At 40.2% G+C, this 6,000-nt stretch overlaps 1 protein-coding gene across 1 annotated transcript in view; it reads right to left on the bottom strand.

Moving 5' to 3' along the window:
- Positions 1-1,941: 1,941 nt before the first annotated feature.
- LOC145416430 (uncharacterized) overlaps positions 1,942-6,000 on the bottom strand; it is a 657,995-nt gene continuing 653,936 nt past the window's right edge. The window contains exon 34 of the mRNA XM_080285378.1: positions 1,942-2,297. The gene's annotated coding sequence lies outside the window, so the exon portion shown is untranslated. The remainder of the gene's footprint in view (positions 2,298-6,000) is intronic.

Genomic DNA, 6,000 nt, shown 5'->3' with positions numbered 1-6,000 from the left:
TACACATTATCACATAGACTCACTACGGAGGATAATGATCAATACCACCAATATTAAATGATTCCTTCAATCTTCAACAGAGAATTCATAACCAGCGACCAATGCACTCTTTGACAGTTTGTGTGTAGAATTAAAACATCCATTATTCACACTAGCTGATTTAATGCCAACTATGATTACGGAAAGGGAGAAGTCAAGGAAAAGTAGGTTTAACATAAATGCTATGACTATAGTATTTTCCTGCCATGTTTGCACTCCAACACCTGCACCACATTTACTGTCCTTACATCCCCATAGGCAGAGAGGAATATCTATGAGGATGACTCAAAACAGTGTGAGTATAATGCATGGAGAAGTGACTCTAACTTCTCTCTTTCTTGTCAGTGCACCAGATGTTGGACATAATACGGAAAAGAGGAAGAAATACAAATGCTTACAAAAGAAAGAGATGAAAAGAATTTTGAATAGCTCAGTACTTTCTCCATGTAGGATTCTGAGTAACATTTCCTCTCCCTATAGACCTCCACATCCACACACAGTGAATTATACAGATAAAGGAATATCACTAGTACAGTACAAAGGCTTACGGGAAATTCCATAATGCGGCTACAAGCCGTACAATTAACACGCAGCTCCAACCAGTCCTTCATTCCATTGAATAAACATCACAGAGTGTCTGGTATGAAGACTAGCTGGTGCTTGGTCTTAAAAGTAACACCCTTTGTTAAACAGTCACTGAAGACCATCGCAAACCTCTCAATATCAGTCTGAGAGCGAGGTCGTCACGTATCTATGGCACTGCTTTAAACAGTACTATGTGTAGTACATAAAACACATTACTTTTACAGATAATTTGGTCTGCTCATTCTTTTGAAATAATGCATAAAATTTATATAATAAACAAACCCAACAATGGCAAAATTCAAATACTAATTACTTACTTATACTGTCAGAAAATTAGCTAAATTCATATTAAGATACAAATCTGACTAGCTTTATGAAACAACTCTGAATTCAATATCATATTCATTAGACAATATCAGTTGTCTACATTCTTCTGGCAGCTACCTCGTGGCACTACCAGTTTGGTATGTACAGCCCAAAGTAAATAAATACGAGTAATGTGTTCATATTTTCTGAGAACAATAATAGGGTGACGTAATCCCTGCTGCTGAACGTAATGCCAAGCAACAAGGCACCGAAGGAGAAGCATGTATCAGCGTCTCTCCTCATTTGTGATTAATGCCACGCATGTAACTGAAAGGAAGGCTCACATCAAGCCTCTCTTCAGTAGTGTTTGATTTTATCTGAGGCTGGACTAAGAGCTAACACTTGTGAGACACGGGATATAGTTCATTCATAATAGGGGAAGGTAGTATAATCGCACAACACATGCTATACAGAATATTGAACGCATAGGTGGCAGTGTTCCTAATGTTTGCAAAAGTTCCGTGAAGAGTGAACTGAAATGGGTGGTAACCATCCGATGAAACTGTGATCGCTAACATGGATTATGTTGTCATAATCGTTGCATAGTTTTTACAAGTCACTCATATATAATATTTCCTAATTCAGTAGCCTACTTACGGTAATACACGTTCATTTTGTCTTCTTACATAAACTATTGCTTATCATCAAACTTTATAATTGAGTATGGGACATAATTTATGGTCATCTGCTCACTGTCAAAAGTCACTAGGCCTACCTTTGATAAATTTTAATAACAATTTGTCAACACAATTACTCACACCATAAAATATTTGCTTTATGCATTACACATAATAAGGTCCACACTATCATGCTTAGATATGAATGAGTTTCACTAATGAATGACAAAAATTAACATAAATGAGGAAGCCCTTAGAATTAAGCTGAATTGTTAAGTGAAGGTATGGAGTGGTGGGATGTGGCTGTGGATAGAGGTATGGACATGGATTTGACTGTGTGTGTGTGTGTGTGTGTGTGTGTGTGTGTGTGTGTGTGTGTGTGTGTGTGTGTGTGTGTGTGTGTGTGTGTGTGTGTGTGGTATCGGGATGGGAGTAGAGTGTATTTATGACATCAGGTGTGTTGAGATAATCTTTATTTTCCGGGCCAGTTCATCAGTCACATCACCCAGAAATACTGAGGAAACGGTTTACCAGTTGAATGCCTAACCAAATACCCGCCTAACTGGATGACCGGCTGACAGGTGACTGGGTGTGGGAGATGACACATTTGATGGGTGACTGGCAGGCGGATGGTGTGGCAGCCGACTCACACCTTCTGGTATATCAGTGAGCCATCGTCCGTGAAGCGACCTGGTGTGAGCGGGAAGAAGGTGATAGCTTGTGTGTCTTGGCAATATACTTAGCTGGAATTTCTGACTCATATTTCTCCAAAACCTGACTGAAACTGTTATTGAGCTTTCCATATGCATATTTCAAATGACTCACGGCTAATAGCAATAATAAGCATAAGCTTTACAGTAGAAATAATTAGATAAACTGTTAAGTTCTGCTGCTGACCAACTTGACACCTAAGTCAAAACTGCTACAAAATACTGTATTTCATTTTTAATGAAAAAGTGGCTAAGAATCCTAATGCACACTCTTGTAATTAGAGAAACATTCAAATAGTTATCGTGTGCAGCGTTGATGACGTAAGGGTAATCATGCTTAAAAATTCAAGGAAATTACTGCTCTACAAACAGTGACAAGTACTGCAGTTCAAAACAGCATAATTTAAGATAAAAACCGTGAAACTATATTCGAACTACGACGAAATGTTCCAGTATATGACACACTAAGAAAAAGCTACAACTTTGTTAAATATCATATGTCTGGGGAATAGTATGTCATTATCTCAACAAAACTGAAACTAGCATTGCTCCATCAGGGCTGTTTATGAAAACTTTATTACTATCTACACAATGAAATACTTGTTGAACATTTGAGTGTTAAAGTTATCAACAATGAAAGCAGTTACATGAAGATATGAAGAAAAAGAACAAAGAAAAAAAAAAGTTAGAGGGAGGAACCTGCTATTAAGATACCTGAAAAATCAAGAAAAATGTTTGTCGAACGACCTGAATTTCAGTAAACACACCAACAAATTACTCTACATCATGCAGTTAATCTAATGAATGAAATTTGATTAAATGCAACCATGTACAGGAAAGCAAACAAACCCTACACATATGATGATTTGGTGATAAACAGGAGTGAAAAATACACTATGCATTTCATGAATATGTAATACTGTGCAAAGTAAAATATCCATATACTTCTATTTCCTGTCGTCTACTGTACAGTACACTCACTATGAGACAAGTTTGTGGATGAAGCAGTTCTAGCCACCAAAATATGGTAAAGAAGAGAAAGCCAATCGGCACACGCCACAATTAGCATACATTAGAACGCCACCACTCTCGAATCGGATGTAAGTTGGACCACCTTTGGGGGAAAACCACGCGATGCACACAAATGACTACCACGCGCTTTGACTCCCACAGGAGAGCGTCACCATGGGGCCTCCTCCAAGTGTGTATTGACGTCCCACCTCACCAGCACACCTGGGGAGACCCACTGCCACCCACCATACTGCCTGCACATTATTTTCATTCGTGACCCATAGCTTCTGCTCGCCCTGTAATCCTGTCCCTGGCTAGATGAAAGCCGGGGTCAGGGATTTTCATATCGGACAACATGTCATTCACTGTTAGGGTGGTAGTTCAAAAGTTTCACAAATTGGCCGAGAAACAGTTCATGATTACACTGTTGCTAGTGCAGTCGACTACAGCATCGAACTACAGACAGTTAGACTTTATTCAGTGTGAAACCCTGTCTACAACTTCTTTAAGTCAGGGGCAAGAGGAGAAGGCTGCGCAAAAGCTGGGGTTCACAACTGCTTGAAAACTGATGAAGCTACATGTGTATTTAAAATTTATAGGTAAAATTGTGATTTGATTTGTATTCTTATGTTGCATTTTACTTTCTCTCTCCCTTTACTGAAGGTTTTTAATAAGTTCTAAGATAATGCTGCATACAAATTCCCCACCATTTTTCAGAGCAGCATATCTCTATTTATTATTTTAAAAAATATGAATATGATAAAGCACTAACCTATTGTAACAAGAAGTCAGGGAAACGAACAACAACTTAACACTACTGCTTTACTCAACGTGCAACTGGCAGTATGGAGGCTGTAGGAGACGCCCCCTGAGCCAGTCATGTTATAACAGGCATTCTGGAGGGCCTAACTCAGACAACACACATAATCTACAAGCTTATTCGCCAAACTCAACTGTTAACAACACTTTTACTACAGAACTTTTACTACCTGTAAATGTTGCAATGAAACATTTTTATAAAAAATGAACTCTTTTGCAACTGAAGCAAGTACTGAAAGTGAGAAAAAATATTAGCAAATAATGAGGAAACTGTCACCCATGAACAAGAAAAAGTTGAATATAGTTCTAGTGAGTTTGGAAGCCCTCCAGATAACCTTATGATACTGGTAGTGTTCTGGTGAGACGGAGAGAAAGGATGGGGGTGGAGGAAGGCTCATAGGGTAGATGGGAAGGGAAAAAACTGGAAAGGAGAAGGTTTTGAAGGGTTGAACGAGGAAAAAGGATGGAAAGAAGAGAACAGGGATAAGGATGGAAGGGTGAGAAGCGAAACACAGGAAAGGAGTGCGGTAGCTGGAAAAATGGGAAAGGAGGATAGAATAAAAGGATTTGCATAGGAGGAAAGTAGCTTAGGAAAGAGGAAAGTTCCAAGGAAAGAGGGAATGGGAAACTGCGTTACAACCTGAAAAAATGGAAACAGGAGAGAAAACGGCTGAGATCTGGGAGAGACAGAAAAAACTTCAAGGAAGGGCACTGATAAAAGCTACGTAAGGAGTAATGACGGGCATCAGTAAAAGTGTGTGGAAGGAAAGATGTGCTTGGTGAAAAGGATACTTAAACAGTAACTGAGACTAGAGGTGAATAAAATATAGGGAGAGACAAAGCATATAGACAACTGAGAAGAGAGGGAAACGCAGAGTAAAGTAGGAAAACAAACAAAAAGGGAGGGATGGGGGAATTGGACTAGTGTTAAAAGAGGAAAGGGAAACCAAAAGCGTAAGAATGACAGACCATGACTTGAAACAAAAAGATGTGTAAAGACTATAAAAATATGACGTTGGTGGTACAATATTTGGCTGAAAACAGCCTTTATAATATATGCAGAGAATGGATGGGTATAAAATAAGAGTAACATGAAACGAGAAACAACATATGAGAGAGAAAAAGTGGACAGGAAAAAGGAAATACTGATGAAGAAATTGACCGGAGACAAGGGGACCATGATAAGACTGGATTAATAAGGAACAGAACAAAGATAATCACAATAAACAGAAATGAGAGGAAGTGGCAGTCTAAAAACAAAGGTCATGTGGCAGACAGACAAAGTGGTAAACATAAGAAAAATATTTAGAAAATAAGTAATGTACAAGCTTGAACTTCACAGAAGAGAAAAAAGAAAGGTCTTGTATGGTTAGAACGTGTCCATATTAGGTACAGATCAGAAAAGGTACCTTGAGAGGATGGATAGGGGATGATGTGAGGGGTGGAGCGGGATGGGACGGCATGGAGTGAGGCGGAGTGGAGTGGAACGGGGTGGGGTGACATGGAGTAAGACAGAGTGGGTTGGAGTGGGGTGGGGTGGGATGGAGTGGGGTGGAATGGGGTGAGGTAGCATGGAGTGAGGTAGAGTGAGGTGGGGTGGAATGGAGTGAGGCAGAGTGGGGTGAAATGGGATGGGATTGGGTGGCATGGAGTAGGGGGGAACGTGGTGGGATGGAATGGAGCGGGGTGGCATGGGATGGCCCAGGTGGGGTAGGATAGAATGAGCCGGAGTGGCGTGGAGCAGGAAGAAGTGAGGTAGAGTGAGGTAGAAAAGGGCTGGGTGGGATGGAATGAGGTGGAGTGGGGTGAAGCAGAGTGGGATGGCATGGAGCAGGATGGGGTGGGGTGGAGTG

Source organism: Coenobita brevimanus, chromosome 106 (assembly GCF_032717465.1).
Source record: "Coenobita brevimanus isolate Jiangsu-jjx chromosome 106, ASM3271746v2, whole genome shotgun sequence".
NCBI classification, from domain to species: domain Eukaryota; kingdom Metazoa; phylum Arthropoda; class Malacostraca; order Decapoda; family Coenobitidae; genus Coenobita; species Coenobita brevimanus.
The sequence above is the reverse complement of the archived record's forward strand: the minus strand, read 5'-3'. Positions and strand labels throughout refer to the sequence as shown.